The sequence below is a fragment of the Vipera berus genome (assembly GCF_964194415.1).
Source record: "Vipera berus genome assembly, chromosome: 4".
Classification (NCBI taxonomy): Eukaryota; Metazoa; Chordata; class Lepidosauria; order Squamata; family Viperidae; genus Vipera; species Vipera berus.
The window spans coordinates 52,366,060-52,385,034 of record NC_138206.1 but is presented as its reverse complement, the minus strand read 5'-3'; positions in this window follow the sequence as shown (position 1 = coordinate 52,385,034).

Genomic DNA, 18,975 nt, shown 5'->3' with positions numbered 1-18,975 from the left:
TCATAAGTAACCTTGTATTGTCAGATCCCAAAACAGACATTTTCTCTGGCATAGGAACTAGAATGATATTCAGAAATGTTATGATGGAAATTAAATTAAAACATACCATGTGGCATTTTAAGATGATGAAGTGTGGTTTTCAAAAAAAAATATCCATAATTAATAATGTTAGTGCCAGTATTTTGAATAATTAACAGTTAAATTATTATTTTAATGCCAAAGGTGGAAAGGTAATATATTGGAAGCTATATGAAATATAGATGTTAAAATAAAGAAACTAAAAATAATTATCATACTGAAAGTGGTGAAAAAAGTGGAAGTAGCAGAGGCTATACAGAGAAACAGTTTTGGGGCTCAATATTAATTTTATGTGGTTGAATAGTTGTTTAATTTGAGAACTGAGGGCTTTATCATATTAAGATAAATAAATAAATTCATAGCTACATTTGTTTTCAACATAGAAATGTTGTATCCAAATCCAGCACTAGTATGATATGCTTGACGACTGACTTCTATGGTCCTTTCGTAAAGAAACTGCAGAGCAAGTTACTCACATTCTATGCAAATGCTTAATAAGGAGCCTTGTATTATGATCAGGACAATGTTGATACATCTGTGATTCAAACTTAAAATGCTGATTTGGAATTGTAATTCATTATACCATTTACATCAGACATGTCAAACACAAGGCCTGGGGGCCAGATCCGGCCCACAAAGTGGTTTCATGTGGCCCACGAAGCCATCCTGGAAACAGTGAGGGAACGGCCCCCACTGCCTTGGCCCTGGCCCAGAGACCCTCCTTCTGCCAGAGACCCTCAGATCTGTCCCACTCCTGCCCAGGCCCCCATAGGCACCCTTGATGCGAACGATGTAGAGCTGGCCACGCCCACCCAGTAGGCCATACGCACTCTAGCCACGCCCACCCAGTAGGCCACGCCCACCCAGGCCATACCCACCCGGCCCCCTGAGGGCAACCGCAATGCTGATGCAGCCCTCAATGAAATTGAGTTTGACACCCCTGATTTACATGATTACTGCATTCCACAAGTAGAATACTTACCTTTCTGGCTTAGCCTGAATAAATAGCTAATAAAAATTTAATGAATTTGTAGACTCCAATCTGACATGGTAAAATATTTTATTTTGTTGAAAACTACAATCAAATATATATGTTTCTATTTCTTGGTTAATATATTTCTCATTTTTAAAATATTTCTCTTGCTTTATTATATAGAAAGAGAACAAAAACTAAAACAAAAAAGGGAAAGCAATCCCAAAACAAAGGGGAAAAAATAAGAAGAAAACAGAAAAAAAAGAAAAAAGCAGAAATGCAAATTCTACTTATAACAAACATTGCTCTTTTACATATATCATGAACTCTTGACTGCATGGAATAAAATCGATCAGTCTTTCCATTTTATCCATAACAGACAGAACACATGTCATAAATCTGAGACTATACATTCAGGCTGATGCTGCCATTCCATCATAACAAAATTATTTTTTTGCTATGTCTCATGCTCAATAAATGAATATACTTTACATATTCCATATGTAAGGTGTACAGTATATTTAGAATCACATCCACATCTTTAGGCCTTTTTTCTTTACCAATGAGCAAAAAAAACCACCCCAAATTGTTACAAAGGCACCACATAATAGTTTGTGAATTGGTTTAAATTCAACAAAGAAACATATATTAAATTACATATGGAGTGATAAAACTGAACATCAGTAAAGTTAAAATCTCAATAAGGAGCTAAAATTTAAATAAAAAAACCTAAGAGTTTGTTCTTCTTATAAAACATTCTTAATATCAATCTTCTTGTTGTTGTTGTTAGCTGCGAAGTCGTGTCCGACCCATCGCGACCCTATGGACAACAGTTCCTCCAGGCCTTCCTGTCCTCTACCATCTTCTGGAGTCCATTTAAGCTCACGCCTCCTGCTTCAGTGACTCCATCCAGCCACCTCATTCTCTGTCGTCTCCTTCTTCTCTTGCCCTCAACCTTTCCCAGCATTAGGCTCTTCTCCAGTGAGTCCTTCCTTCTCATTAGGTGGCCAAAGTATTTGAGTTTTAGCTTCAGGATCTGGCCTTCTAAAGAGCAGTCAGGGTTGATCTCCTCTAGGACTGACCGGTTTGATCGCCTTGCAGTCCAAGGGACTTGCAGGAGTCTTCTCCAGCACCATAGTTCAAAGGCCTCAATTCTTTGGCGCTCAGCCTTTCTTATGGTCCAGCTTTCACTGCCATACACTGCAACTGGGAAGACCATAGCCTTGACTAGACGCACTTTTGTTGACAGGGTGATGTCTCTGCTTTTTAGTGTGCTGTCTAGATTTGCCATGGCTTTCCTCCCCAGGAGCAAGCGTCTTTTAATTTCTTGGCTACAGTCCCCATCTGCAGTGATCTTGGAGCCCAGGAAAATAAAATCTGTTACTACCTCCATTTCTTCCCCATCTATTTGCCAGGAATTGAGAGGGCCGGATGCCATGATCTTGGTTTTCTTAATGTTAAGTTTCAACCCAAGTTTGCACTCTCCTTCTTCACACGTAACACAATCTTCTTAGGTTACTTTAAAGCTGTCAACAAAGGAAACACATTCAGAAAGAAACTGATGGCTTTAATCCTGAATGGTGGGGAATAGGTAAAAAGAGGAGTACAATTGGCTGAAAGTTTGTTTTCTTTTATAGCTGTCTGTAATTAGCAATGAAGTTTTATTTCACCTTTTGTGATTTTGGCTCAACTAGTTGAGGGTTATAGGCAACATTTCTGAAGAGCACCAAGTTGGAGAAGGTTTTTATACTATAGTGATGGATCTAGTGTTTTTAAGGTATCATGGTTAGCCAGCAAAGAGAGGATAAGTACTGTGGTTGGTCAATGACAGGGGTGTCAAACTGCCGGCCTGTGGGCCGGATGCATCGTGATGAAATCGCGCCCACCCCATTGCCGGCAATGGGGAAAAAGCTCCGATACGTCGCGCGACATCACGTGATGTCGTGAGTTTGACATGTCTGGTCAATGGTATGGATGCCAAACCTTCAGGCATGCATGCATGCATACAATACACATTTTAAAAGGCCAAAATCTTGGGGTAGCCCTTTATTGTACAAAATTTGGATGGTGTCACCCAATATTTATCAATATCTTTCCGGTGGGAAACCAACATTTGATGAAATGTGACAATTTTTTGAGATGCTGGCTGTTTTATGTATTACATTTTAAAAAATGGAAGTATTTTTATTTAAGTTTAGAATTCTGTTAATGCAATAGAATGGAGTCTTGTCTTGTTGTCTTGTTGGTTGCGAAGTCGTGTCCGACCCATCGCGACCCTATGGACAATGTTCCTCCAGGCCTTCCTGTCCTCTACCATCTTCTGGAGTCCATTTAAGCTCACACCTACTGCTTCAGTGACTCCATCCAGCCACCTCATTCTCTGTCGTCCCCTTCTTCTATTGCCCTCAATCTTTCCCAGCATTAGGCTCTTCTCCAGTGAATCCTTCCTTCTCATTAGGTGGCCAAAGTATTTGAGTTTTAGCTTCAGGATCTGGCCTTCTAAAGAGCAGTCAGGGTTGATCTCCTCTAGGACTGACGGGTTTGATCGCCTTGCAGTCCAAGGGACTCGCAGGAGTCTTCTCCAGCACCATAGTTCAAAGGCTTCAATTCTTTGGCGCTCAGCCTTTCTTATGGTCCAACTTTCACAGCCATACATTGCAACTGGGAAGACCATCGCCTTGACTATACGCACTTTTGTTGACAGGGTGATGTCTCTGCTTTTTAGTGCGCTGTCTAGATTTGACATGGCTTTCCTCCCAAGGAGCAAGCATCTTTTAATTTCTTGGCTACAGTCCCCATCTGCAGTGATGTGGCAACCCCCCAAAACTGACTGATGGTGATGATGTGAAAAACAAATTCTTTTTTTTGAAGTAGTCTTTTTGTTGATTGTTTTAATTTATAGTCCGACTCCATCTGTGAGATTAGTTTTAATTCTGCTTAAGCAGGAAATAATTCTGTTGTAAGTGTACGCTGTGAGTACTTCAATTGGGGCAGTGTCCTCTTGAAATACCTTTGTCCTGTCAGAAGGAGCCTTTTAGCTCTCTTCACTTTAGCTTCTATAAAATCAAGATTTCCACAATTGAGCTATGAAGTAGCTTTAAAGTAGCTTTAAAATTGACACCTTTACTTACTTTTTGACCACAACACGGATCAAAATACTTTGTTGCCCTTGCTGGTGGGGGAGGTTAAGCTTCTGCATTATCTTTTGCTCACAAAGGAAGAGATGCTTGGCTAAAATACTGGTTCTCCATGTCAAAATAAATGGCTCCATTTTAATGCTTTGTATACTACAAATAAAGAGTAAGATTAATTGCACTTAGGTTGTCATAACTTAGGAAGAATGTCTTCTTCTTACTTACTCTGCACACATGATGTGACCTGTGGCTCTTAAATCTGATGTGTATTCAGATGATCTATTCTTTCCTGCTCCTTTTTTCTATTCAGTGTGATAACCTTGTCAGTATAGGAGCCTGAAAGTCTCGTTCTATAGTTCAGCTTGTCGCCCCAGGAATATTTCCTGTTCCCCCATTGAACTGAAAGGCAGAAAAAAACTGAAGGTCATGGGTGTCTTGGGGAGAATGTAAGCAACGAATGAATCTCCTCTGTATTCTCTCCCTGTATTTCTCAAAACAACAAAATATTGTTCTATTTACTTCACGTAATAAGATGAAATCCTGGATATTGTTCTGCTAGCATTGATTTCCCAAATCTGGTATCTTCCCAATCTTTGGGACCAAACTCCCATGAACACAAATAGAGACTCTAGAATGGATTCAGTCTTGTTAAGCCATGGATTGCTTCAACAAACTAAAATTAAGAAAACTATGGCTCAGATTTATAAACCAGATCTGTGTGAATTTCTGTGCACACACAGAGACACACAGAGAGAAGAAGAGGGGTGGGAAGAGATGTATAGACAGACACATATATACAATGAAAATTGTTCAATCAAAAGACAGGATATATTTTTAAGAAAATAAATGGATTACCAGTTTAAGGGTAGAAAAGCAATTTAAACGTGTTACACAAAACTGATTTTAGTGCAGTTTTAAGAAATTCTTTAAAAGTCTCATATTTAAGTAACAGATGGCACATTCAGTTTTGTTAGATTCCATAGTTATCATTGCTAAAAATCAGAAATGTGCTGATTTTCAAATGTGCTGATAGTTATGCTGCAGACTAAATTTAGATTGAATATTAGCTCTAGGAACAATTTGAAAACAAGTTTTATTGGTCATATGGAAGCTGCTGAACTAAAATTAAGGTCTGAGAAGTGATTGGAACTGGTTGTGCTGACAGAGATGACACTGGGCACAGTAAATATAAACACGTTATTCTCTAGGTCCCGGAAACATGGCATCTATTCTGAAGCACTGTAAATTATTTAACATGGCAACATAGTACTGTATGTAGAGCTTTATTAAGCTAGTTTTAGTGGAACACAATACAAACAATATTTTTACTTTTTTTGTTACTTCAGTATGATTGATCTTAATAGATTACTTTACATGCCGTTTGCAAATACGTTTTTTCTCCTGTTTTGCCAATTTCCTTTGTCAAATTAGGATTCCTAAAATTTATTTTAATGCTGTCTTCATTAGAAGTAAATAAAAATACTATGTGTTTATGAGGGGTGTGTATAGAAAACCTCTTACCTTGCATTTTAGTGAGCAAGAAAATTTATGCAGTAATTAATACAAACCTCCAGTAAAACCAGACAAGTATTAAATAGATTGATAAACTGAAGCCCTTGACCAAAAAAAATCTTCTAATGCAGAAAACAAAACTAAGGTAAGAGAATGGTTTCCAATAAAAGGTTTGGACTCTGCCATTAGTGGTAGTGGTTTAAAATAAGAGAAGTGATTCAAAGGATGGTATTAAAATATAGACGGTTTTGCATTGGGAAGAATAAACTTAAGGGTTAGAGGTGAAAAGATAATCTGCTGAATGGGGTATATCCTGATTGTGGAATATAGAGGAAAATAATCTTAGTTGATGTGTATTCTAAGGAATTCTGTACTGAGCTGCGAGGGGTGACAAGGTCATCTACAAGGTCATAGCTGCTACACAAGAAACGTATCTTGAGAGCTGTTGATTGCCTAGCATAGAAGTTTGAATGACTGCTTTCTGCCGAACAAGCAGAGAATATAAAAAGTAGTGGGAAAAGCTAACAATATGTCAGGTGAGTTGGGGAGATGTAGGAGTCCCTAACAACTTTTCCTCTAAATCAAGAATTTGCTAACCTAAGAGCCTAAGAAGAAAATAAATTCATGTTTTTCTAATGGTAGTGCTCTAAAGAACAAAAATGAGGATAAATGATAATCTGCAGAATCCATAATCTGCAGTACTTGTTGTATGTTCAAAATATGTTTGCAGATTTTGGCAGCAAAGATAAACTCGTATTAGTGCTTAAGGAAAAAGGCAAAGGTTTGGAGAATGACCATTCTCCAGAAAGTCACAATGGAAGCAAATCTCCATAATGAAACCAATAGAGATGTAAGGCGAGTGGATAAGAGTTAACAATCAGAAATAAATTATAGAAATTATTCCTTCATTGTTGGAACTCAGAAACATATTTAAGCCACATATTTAAGGCTCTGTTTTAAGAAAGAAAAACCTTGCATCCTGGGGGAACAGAATGATGGATTCCTAAAAGCAGAAAGGATGCAACTCTATACTATATGAGAAGACCATGAAAAGAATAATTGCAGTTTCTTGATTCATTACTGCATGGAAGTGAAAGAAATATGTGCCGACCAGACCCATGTCAGAAGTAAGTAGTGCTCGGGTGACACTAGTACCTGCACGCCACTGTGATGCTAGCACGAGTGGGGGGAGTGTGTGCTCACGGCAAAAATCATGGCCCCATTTGTGTGCTTGCAGCCCCCTTTGTGCGCGTGTGCGGGTAATGGCGTCTCCACCCCCTCCTGTACCAGGCTGCCAATGAAGAAAGGTTGGGGACCTGATCTAGTCTATTGACAATTATTACTTGCTGCTAATACATATATGGATAAATGAAATGGCAAGGATCAGTCTTTGAAGATTTAGAAGGAAGCATGATATCCTAGGGCAGGGGTCGGCAACCGGAAAAAGGCAAAGAGCCACTCAGAACCGGTTCCGTCACAAACACAAAAAAGTGGGAGCCGCAAAATGTGCGCGCGCGTGCATGCACACACGCGCATGCGCAAAACAAGGCAAAACGTGCACCAGCCCTGCCCCCATCCACCTCCAGTATGGATGGCTCTGCCAAAAGAAAAGCAGCCGAAGCAAGCCTCCCATTGAGAGAATGGGGCGGCGGAGGCTTGCAAAACGGCGGATCCAGCCTCTGCCGGCAGACACGCTTGCAGAATGGCGGATCGAGCCTCTGCCGGCGGCAGAGGCTTGCAGAGCGCGGATCCAGCCTCTGCCGCTGGCAGAGGCTCGATCCGCCGTTCTGCAAGCCTCCGCCGCCGGCAGAGGCTCGATCCGCCGTTCTGCAAGCCTCCGCCGCCGGCAGAGGCTCGATCCGCCGTTCTGCAAGCCTCCGCTGCCGGCAGAGGCTGGATCCGCCGTTTTGCAAGCCTCCGCCGCCCCATTCTCTCAATGGGAGGCTTGCTTTGGCTGCTTTTCTTTTGGCAGAGCCATCCATACTGGAGGTGGATGGGGGCAGGGCTGTGCGCGCTTCCCCCCCTTCCCTCTCATCGCCGGGGCTGTGCGCGCTTCCCCCCCTTCCCTCTCGTCGCCGGGGCTGTGCGCGCTTCCCCCCTTCCCTCTCGTCGCCGGGGCTGTGCGCGCTTCCCCACCTTCCCTCTCGTCGCCGGGGCTGTGCGCGCTTCCCCCCCTTCCCTCTCGTCGCCGGGGCTGTGCGCGCTTCCCCCCCTTCCCTCTCGTCGCCGGGGCTTGCAAAACGGCGGATCCAGCCTCTGCCGGCGGCTTGCAAAACGGCGGATCCAGCCTCTGCCGGCGGCTTGCAAAACGGCGGATCGAGCCTCTGCCGGCAGACACGCTTGCAGAACGGCGGATCGAGCCTCTGCCTTCTATTCAGCTCTGGGAAGTGAGGGGGAGGGAGGGGGAGTTTGGGGGGGAGGGGGAGCTCCACGGTGCAAAAATAAAGCCCTGCCGCTCTTTGCGTTGCTTGCCCGACTGGCTGTCACGGGACCACACGGATCGCCTCGCTCCCACCGGCAGCTGATTCCTTCGAGTTTGGTCTCGAGCGATTTTGCATTTTCTCCAGTGCTGAAAGCCACTCGGGGAACTTGAGTTACCGGCTCCCCGATCGCTCCACCCTCATCTTCTCTTCGTTCCCGCTTCCCCTTCCGAAGGTTCCTCTCGCCGTCCGTGACTAAAGTCCCACTCCCACCCCCCGCGGCAGGTTGGATCCCCCCCAACTATCTTGAGTACCTACAGCCCCGCGCTGCCCTCCCCCGGGCCACCGCAGCTGGAGAGGATGGCTCTGAAGTTAGATATTTCGCCCGTAAGTCGCAGAGGGACCCCGGGTGTTCATAATTGATCCATAAAAACCTAATACCGAATAAAAGTAGGATACATCAATAAAAAGATCCAATTTGATTTCCCCCCCCGCGACACACACACACACACACACACACACACACACACACACAGGTTGGAGACCCTCCGGCGTGGCTTGGGCACCCAGAGGCTCCCGCTGCCCCCTTTTCTCCACCGGGCGAGAGAGGCAAAACGTGCACCAGCGGATCCAGCCTCTGCCGGCGGCTTGCAAAACGGCGGATCGAGCCTCTGCCGGCAGACACGCTTGGAGAATGGCGGATCGAGCCTCTGCTGGCGGCAGAGGCTCGATCCGCCGTTCTGCAAGCGTGTCTGCCGGCAGAGGCTGGATCCGCCGTTTTGCAAGCCGCCGGCAGAGGCTGGATCCGCCGTTTTGCAAGCCCCGGCGACAAGAGGGAAGGTGGGGAAGCGCGCACAGCCCCGGCGACGAGAGGGAAGGGGGGAAGCGCGCACAGCCCCGGCGACGAGGAGCCAACGGGGGGCGGGCGGGCGAAGCGCGGCTTTCGCTCGGCGGGGCTCTCAGCCCCGGCGACGAGGAGCCAATGGGGGGCGGGCGGGCGAAGCGCGCCTTCTTGCTCGTCGGGGCTGCTAGCCCCGGCGACGAGAGGGAAGGGGGGGGAAGAAGCAGATCTACTTACGTTTTACTTCTTCCTCTCTTCCTCCACTCTGCCAGTAAAAAAACAAAGGTTTGTGGGCGGTCCCACAAACCAACCAATCAATTTAAACTTTTCAAGTTTTTTTGTGAGAAGTTTAAATTGATTAAGTTTTTTTAGTACCATTTTTTTTTTCAAGAGGGAGGAGGCCTGGGAGCCGCATGGGCCGGCTCAAAGAGCCGCATGCGGCTCCGGAGCCGCGGGTTGCCGACCTGTGTCCTAGGGCCTCAGAAGATTTTCTTATCTATTTCTTTGGTTGATGAAAGGAGAATACTGAAATAGATTACAGGTTATGCAGTCTGTGTCAATGGAAGAGATATAGTTTCTGGGCCAAGAACAGAGTTATCTAGATAAACTGGAGGCATGAGATGAGCTGTTCCTGAAAAGGCTGGTAAAAATGTGTTTTGCCAAAGCATGGGATGATTATAAAAGCTTTGAACTGAATTCTGTAAACTTGGTTACTGTATTTGTGAAATGGAATTATAAATTGAATATGAGGCAACAGATGTTGCTGCAAAGAAAGAATATGCAGTTTTAGGCTGCATCAAGAGAAGTTTACCTTCCAAATTGTAGCATTTAGTTGCTGCACTTCATTTTGCTTTGGTAAAATTCTATTTTTGTGTCCTGTTCTGGTCACTGCATTTAAAAAGGCTTCAGAGAAATTACAACTGTTTCAGAGAAGAGCAACGAGGTGATCAAGAATCTAGAACAGTCTTATCAGTGAAAGAGCTGTTAATATTTACCCTTGAGAAAAGATAACTAAAGGAAGAAATGATAGCCATATTTAAATGCCTGAAAGGATATCACATTGAAAAAGATCAACCTATATTATCTCTTATTCAAAAATGTAGGATGCAGAATAATAGATATAAATTACAGGAAGGCAGATTCTATTTGGATTTTAGAAAGAAAAAAAAGCAACCTCCTGACAGTTCACAGTAAAACCAATTACAGAGAAAGTGGTAGGTTTCTATTCACTGGATATATTCAAGAAGAGACAGGATTTGTTAGGCCTAAGCCCAGAGTTGACAGAGTGAAATCTAGTTGAGTTCAATCTTTTATTTGCTTATACCTAATGGACGGGATCTTGCCATATTAAAGCTATAATCTTCCAACCTACTGGATATATCCTGAGAGCTTTTAGGGTGTGGCTACTCTGAATCTCTTCCCCTTCTCCCATCTAGTTTGGGACTGCACAGTGTCTTAATCTGGGCCTTTCTCAGAGAAAGCTCTCTGCTGCCAAAACTCTTCCCCCACTGCTTCTCCAGGTGCACATTCCATCACAAGACTAGACATTTAATTTGGATTTCTGCAATGAGTGGGGGATGGGGAGCTGGACTCTCTGGCATAAATGGCCCTTTTCAAGTTTGTAATTCTGTTAGCCAGTACCTCCCGAAGCCGATCAAAGTATAAGGAAACCTTAGAACAAGTCCTTTATGTTGCCTTCTGAAATACTCTGAAAATACAGTTTGAAAAATTGCTTCAAAACTAATCAGATATATTCCTTTTGCTGTATTCCAGTCAAATATTTAGCTGTAGTGTGTAGCCTTTTGAACATCTTTCAGAATCAGTTCCACATCCAATATCCTCATGTCAGATGTAAACACCTGGAGAAAGAAAATTAAACACACATTAAAAAATGTAAAGCATGTACTGTACAGAATATTGCTTCCATCCACCTCACCTGCCAGATTGTGTATCCACCGCAGAGATAATTTGCTAACTGAAGTAGGGGATGGCTCCTTGTCTCTCATTAAAGAAGGGTCAGTTGAAAGTACCATCAGTTTTTTTCATGGCTTAAATGCACCACAATATGGAAATAGCTATGTCTGCTAGCTCTTGAAAATCTGAAAATGGTAACTAGCCTTTGTTTGATATGGCAGATAGGGCATTCATAAAGCTGCTTATCTTTATGAGTGCTCATCTTCTCAGATACTAATTTTAGTTGCATATAATTTAAGCAAAAGAGTGACTATTTTAGTTTACCAATCGTTACCCATCACCAGCTCCACTTTGGTTTACCCAGAATTTAGAGAAAAGATAGTAGCATGCTTTTCATACCTACTAAGCCGAAATGCGGTTGATTTGGTTTTCGCATACCCTATCAAGTAAGACGATCCATGGAGATATGTAAGTAATAGTTTGTGCTTAAACTTGTATCAATCCAGTCAGGGTGGTTTATACGATAAATTGCAGTTAAGCCATCACATTATTTACGTTGCAGAGAAGGTAAGAAACTGCTCTTTCTCAGGTTTCCTGCATTTTTAATATCGCAGTTGAAGTGAGAATTGAGGAGTGGCTTCCTTTCTAGTAGACCAGGAACATTTGTCTCTGTCTTGTGGAGTTTTGGTATCTGCTCCAACAATGCTCCTGTTCCCCACTGCATTGTCTTTTTTCCATTCAGCTACAACATCTATGGGTGATTTTGCTGCTGTTATAAACATTTTCACTCTTGGCTGTCTGTCTCTCTTCCTTCTTCCTGGCCTGGAAGCTGTTCCTAACAGAACCCATTCCGGAGCTTTCCAATTTCATTTCCTCTAGAAAGATTGGCTACAGTTTCCAGAATTGTGAGCCAGTACAGTATGGCCAACAGCAGCTGTAATCCAACATTTTTGAATTTCTGAATCCACAATTGGGTTGTAGTAGACTTTGGTGTACAATCACATGTTTGGTCTAGGACATTCTCTCCCTCTTTAATGCTCTCTGAATGACCTCTGTCCTGTTCTAGCTCAGAAGTAGAATGATTGCTTTTTCTGAAATCCTATACCTAGTTCTACAAGTTGCTTTCTAATCCAGTGCTAGTGGGAATGCTGTTTATCTCAGTATACTTGTGCAATGTGTGTGGGAAGGCCCTGCAGACCGGTTCCTTCATGCTGTCACTGCACCTCACTGTTCAGTGGAATATCATAATTGAACGTGATTATGATTAGTCATTGCAGTGATCTGTGGGAAGTTGCTCCTGCTGCTGCTTTGTTGGCGTTTTTCACTCATAGCAACAATTGAGGTTTTAATTGTGTCACTAGGAGAGCAGGGCTAGATGAATCAAAACTTGGAATTAAGATTGCCGGAAGAAATATCAACAACCTAAGATACGCAGATGATACCACTCTAATGGCAGAAAGTGAAGAAGAACTAAAGAGCCTCTTGTTGCAGGTGAAGAAGGAGAGTGCAAAACTTGGGTTGAAACTTAACATTAAGAAAACCAAGATCATGGCATCTGGCCCTCTCAATTCCTGGCAAATAGATGGGGAAGAAATGGAAGTAGTGACAGATTTTATTTTCCTGGGCTCCAAGATCACTGCAGATGGGGACTGTAGCCAAGAAATTAAAAGACGCTTGCTCCTGGGGAGGAAAGCCATGGCAAATCTAGACAGCACACTAAAAAGCAGAGACATCACCCTGTCAACAAAAGTGCGTATAGTCAAGGCTATGGTCTTCCCAGTTGCAATGTATGGCAGTGAAAGTTGGACCATAAGAAAGGCTGAGCGCCAAAGAATTGAGGCCTTTGAACTATGGTGCTGGAGAAGACTCCTGCGAGTCCCTTGGACTGCAAGGCGATCAAACCGGTCAGTCCTAGAGGAGATCAATCCTGACTGCTCTTTAGAAGGCCAGATCCTGAAGCTAAAACTCAAATACTTTGGCCACCTAATGAGAAGGAAGGACTCACTGGAGAAGAGCCTAATGCTGGGAAAGATCGAGGGCAATAGAAGAAGGGGACGACAGAGAATGAGGTGGCTGGATGGAGTCACTGAAGCAGTAGGCGTGAGCTTAAATGGACTCCAGAAGATGGTAGAGGACAGGAAGGCCTGGAGGAATGTTGTCCATAGGGTCGCGATGGGTCGGACACGACTTCGCAGCTAACAACAACAACAGGAGAGCATGCAATTAGAATTTGTTATTTTAGTTACGGTTAGTGTATTGATAACTATTTTATGCAAGCCTATGTATTGTCTTGGGTTACTGACTTGAGGTTAATTTTCATTTCCAACCTCCTTTGTAAAATATGTTTTTCACATGATTTTTCCTACCTTTTGTAAATGGAATTATCTTTTCTTTGCACTATTAGGGTTTGTGGTGGTATCTTTTGTTTTAACAGAATGAATGAAGACAAAAATCTTCCATGTTTGAAAAGAAATGATAGCATCATAAGAATAAGGTATGCTATTGCACAGCTTCCAGTCCATTTAATGTGCTCGATGTAGGTGAACTTCTCAGTACATCAAAACTTTGAGGATTTTTCTCCCCAGTTACTTGGAAATGAACTGCTCATGGAAGTCTTTTTACAATGGCTACACATATGCTTGTTTCAAGCTAGTCTTCAGAACTGTTTTGAGAGTCCTTATGTTTAGACTATAGTAGTCCTTTAGTAGTATGAGTTGGGAGAATTTGGCTCTTTTGAATCTAATTTTGAACAACATATTAAATTTGGCTACTTAGATTTTAAGCCACACACATTAAAATGATTTTTTTTCATTTTGAAGTTCAGCATTGCTATTATCCCTTCAAAGTTTGGGTGATCTTAAAAAGAAACATAATTGTGGAAATGTAGTTAATAAAATCCTGTGATTATTGCATTTTTACAGACAGTTGCCATCACAACACCTTGCTTATCCTGAGTGTGGAAGTCATTGGTAAAATCTGTATTGGGAGTGTATTGCATTTCAGCATCTTCTGCAACCTGTCAGAACTAGTCATTTTAAAGATCACTGGATGCCAGATTCTGTGCCTGCTGTCACTACTCATATGATAGCACTTGTGCTGGTATAACCAACCAAAACAAAAAGTAGTTGTGAAATTGATCTCACTTTTAATTAAAATTATTTCATTAGGAAGAGGGTAAATGCAACTCTACATATTGCACATGGTTCTATATTCAAGTCAGAACTGGCTGATCTGACTGTGCAGTTACGCTACAAAAAAGGAATGTAACTCCAAGGATGAATTCACTCTCAGCATTGAACTGTAGCTTCCTTTTCCTGCCTCCAGTTCTGTTCTTGGCACCTCCCTTGAATTATGACTTTTGCTTTTGAGCCATCTGCTTCCTCCTGCCCTACGCACCATTCTGATAGAACTGAAAAGGTGTGTTTAAATATTATTAAAATGAAGACTGACTGACTAGTTCTTGATGTTAGTTCAAACTGTGTTTGCTTCGCTATTCAATAGCATTTTTTAAAAAAGGTCTTAGCATTCTTTTTTAAAGGAAAGTTCTGTAGACCATGCATGTTTACGGCTTTGCTCACGCATATAAATGAATGAAAAGTTTGTAATGAAGTAATTTTACGGGACACTGGAAAAACAGACAGGAAAACAATTCAAGTAGTTGTTATTTAGTGACCAGCAAATTGATTGTAAAGTGAAACAGCCACTAAGTGAAACAGCGATTGTGCTTATGAGGATTTTTAATGCAAGTCAGGCAAAATATTTGTTCAAATTTTTACAGGAAAGGATGATATGTAGAAGTAACTTGCAGTTGATATTACTATCCCAAAATCATATTAATCAATCTATAAATGTGAAAAACACATACATAGGGCAACTTTAATAGAACAGCTCGTTGAGTTTTTAGTTTGGAGAGAGTTTATCATTAAAACAGGAGTTTTAAATATTAGCAACACAAGAAAGAAACACAGTTTAAAATCACAGTCTGATTTCTCAAATTTCAGTGAATTTTATTCTAAATTAAATCTGTACTGTAAGTGTGTGGGTGGAAGAATTGGTATAGAAAGGGGCAGTGAGCAATCAGGTGGACTCTGTAGTACACTAGGGAGATGACTTTCCAAGTTTTTAGAACTGTACAATGTGAAGTCCCTTTATATGTGTCATGACCTTGCACAAGTCTTTACATATTTATTACATACAGCTTTAGGTGCTTGCTTGTTAGGAGCACTGATTTTGAATTGTATGCCCTATATGAAGGACTTGGGAATTGCTTAATAGTGAAAGTAATGAATTTTATTGTAAACCAGAGTGTTTTAAAGAAATGTTAATAGGAATGTATGTACTGATAGAGCTTTTATTGTAGCAGCAGTTCTAAACAGACATCCTAGGGAGTAACTATAATTGAATGTAGTAGGATTTTTAAGATAACATTATATGACTGGGCTACTAATGCTTTTAAAAAGAAATAATAAGGCAACTATTTATTCAACATATCTTAAAATATTATCTTTGTATAATACTATGTAGCTTGTTGACTTTTGCTACTAAATTATCTTTTAAAGGCAAGTGAAGTAAAAATTGGTTGCCTAGCAACCTGTTCCAGGTTAAAAGGTGAATGGGTCAATAAGTAACCAGCAGTATCATGTGACATTGGTCTGAGGGCCTGTGAACCCCTAAAATGTATGCTGCTTGTTAATTTTTAATGTTCCATAAAATTATTGCTGATGGCTAACTTCGAATTATAATGATTTGTGAGCTGAAATATTTAAAGATAATTTTTTGAAAGATTAACTTCTCGTTTCATTATTATTATACAAAACAGGAGGGATATCTTTTCCAATAGTGATAGATAGAATAAATGGGTTTCACAAATGGGCGTATGGTGTCATGGTTTCTGTAGTAACAAGTAGAATCACTTGTATGAATCATACAGTCTGGTACATTATAGTCATGTTTTACAAAGTACCACAGTATTGCTCACACGACAACCAAAATGAAAGCTACTTTATTGCATTGAGTGATACGTGAATCAGGGCCCAAGCAACCACATTTCTGTAAATGACAATTCTGTTTCTTCACTGGATTGAATGTGTATTTCCACTGATTTGGCCAATGGCCATAGATTTCTTCTTACATATGTGTGCACATCTGCACATACATGTTCTACATACATGTTTTACTTGGGATGTGCTTAGAAGTAGTCACTTTCTGTCTCTGAAGTGGAACTATTGTGAATCTTTGATTTAAGTCAGAAATGGTACATAATCTTTCCACATTAAAAAATGAATGGTAGAAGTGAAAGCAGTAGTCAATGTTGTTTTTTTAAAAGCATGCAATGTGATAGTCTATGACAGGGGTCAGCAACCTGAAACAGTGAAAGAGCCACTCGGAACCGGTTCCCTCACAAAAGGAAAAACTGGGAGCCGCAAAAAATGTGTGCGCATGTGCGTACATGCGTGCATGCACAGAACAGGGTTTGACTGAAGAGTAGAGCCAAGGTGAGATATGCACCTACCCTGCATATTTGAATTGATTGGTTGAACTTTTTTAGTCCCACTTTTTTTTTGGGGGACTGCACATGGCAGAGGAATGGGAGCCGCGGGTTGCAGACCTGTGGTCTATGATAATATCTTCAGTTAATGACTAGAGAAGGAAGAGAAGAAAATTCCCCAATCTCACCACCAGATGCTTAGCAAAACTGATCTTGTCAAAGAAAAAGAAAGGAAAATAGAACATACTATATATTTTGATTATCTGAAGCTTACTGTGGTCTCTTATATCCAGTTTTGACATCAGAAATGGAAACAAGCATAACTGGCAGGTATGTACTGTAACTTATCATACCTATATTGACGCTTTTGCCATTTTACTTGGGAATGTCAAGCCTCTTGTGGAGTAGCAGTACTAGTCCTAGTAACATTTATTTTTAAAATAGAGTTTGTCATTTGGCTCACAGCAGGACATACCAAGAATGACATCACATGTCTTGGGTGACAAGCTTCTTTCTCTCCAGGCCATTATTATTGAAAGGCCTTCTTCTTGTCTATTGAAAGCATCCTGCTGGATATATGATATGATGTGTTTGACCATAATAATGGTTCATGCAAAGATTCATAAGCATTTTCATATTGTCTAATTTGCAAGGATTCTGTGCTTTGGTGAAAAGAAGCAAATTCGTTTTTACTCATTCTTGTGTACCATCAAACCCTGTAGAGCAGGGGTCCCCAACCCCCGCTCCATGGACCAGTGCCGGGCAGTGGCATTCCAGCAACTGGGCTGCACAAACAAGCAAAGCCCCATCCGCAGGATTCAGGCAGCACACAAAACCACGCACCCCCTGGTCCGTGGAAAAACCTCTCTCCACGGAACCGGCCCCTGGTGCCCAAAAGGTTGGGGATTTGTGCTGTAGAGCTCCCAATGGTTAACTTGTTTGCACAAGTAAACATCCATGGAAGGTAACATGAAAACCTTTGTGATAAAGAAAAATAAAATTAAATCAAACTATAGTAAGTACAGGTTAGCAATGCATACGTATACCTTGAAGTTTGATGACACAGTCAATTTACATGTGCTCTGTGAAGGTTTTGAGCATCTTCCTGAGCCTGATCAAGGAAAGAACAAGCCTAACAGAGTTGCTATGCTGACTGTCCATATTAACTGACTATGCTGCTGATCCCTAATTCTTCTGACAAAGGATTGTGAAATGGCACATGGGGAGTGAAGGGACCATGCTTGTGCCTTTTCCTCTCTTAACAGGGGCTATGGATTGTCAAAGGAAGCGGAAGATTTGTAATGGGGTGGTGTTGTACGGCATGGCTTGACATGCAGAGGCCCTGTTTTGTTGTTATAAAAGGATGCTAAGCCACATGGCTCAACTTAAGAAATTTCTCTTGCCTTCATTGGTGTGGGTTGGGGAATATTTGCAATACTGAAAGCATTTGCTTTTAAAAAAAGACATCCCCCTGAAAAACAGTGCATTTGCTATGGCAAAAAAGCACCTTCTCTCTAGTTTCCATGGTAAATACTCCCCCGTAATTGAGTCATAGACACAGGAGGTTCTATAAAAGAAACAAATGTCTTGAGCCCACCTAGTAAGGCTGCCTGTGTTAGTAGTGTATGTACTTTGCACAACAAATACCAGTGGCGGAACCAAAGAACATAAAGGCAAAACTATTTAACACCTCTGTTATGTACCTCCTAGTTCATAGGGATGATCAAAATGATTCATATCATCTGGATTTTTTAAAATGTTTAATGCTCCCAATTTTTGTAAGAAAATTATTGAGCCAGTTTAAGCAAGAAATTAGCAGGGATTGGGGCCTTGGTATGCTGCAGATCAGTGGGAGGGAAAATAACAGTATTTGGTGTAGCATTGTTAAAGAGAGACATTATGATGTATTCAGAATTTTCTATTGCTTTCTTATTCTGTATAGAAGATAATTCCATTTCAGTAGGGTACTGAGGAACTCTGGCTAACTTGAAACACCATCACGACAGATACTAATAAAATATACTGTCCCGTTTCAATCCACACGCAAGAAAGTTTTAAGGACTTTATTGATAGTCTAAGCCCTTAATATGAATTCCCCAGGTTCCCGCTCGCACCCAAGGCAAAGTAATGTTGAGTCCAGCAATGCTCAGTCTAGGTACCGAATTCAAAAGCAAAGGCAAGGCAAGACCCACAAAGTCCATAATCCAGGCCCAATCTGAAATCCATGGTATGAGTCCAAAATCCACAAGCAAGTCTGAAACCCAAATGCAGCATGTTTTAAGAGTCCAGGAAAGCCGAAGTCACAAAGACAAAGCATGCACAGGGCAGGAGAACAACCCTCTGCTCCACTCATTTGACTTAATAGGTGCTTGCTGGTGTAGCTCATCGGGTAAGGCTGCTTCCTTGCGAGTAACCTCGCCAATCTCCATTCAGCCTGCCTCTCTTCTGCCCTGCGCATCTGCGGATCAGGTGGAAGAGGCAATCCCCACTGGCCGCCTGCAGCTGTGCACCTTCTCCACCTGAACTGTGCACCTTCTCCATCTGAGCTTTCCCACTGCAGCTGTGCCTCTCCTTTTTCTTCTCCAGTGGGACGTTCATCTGGTCACCCCTCAAGA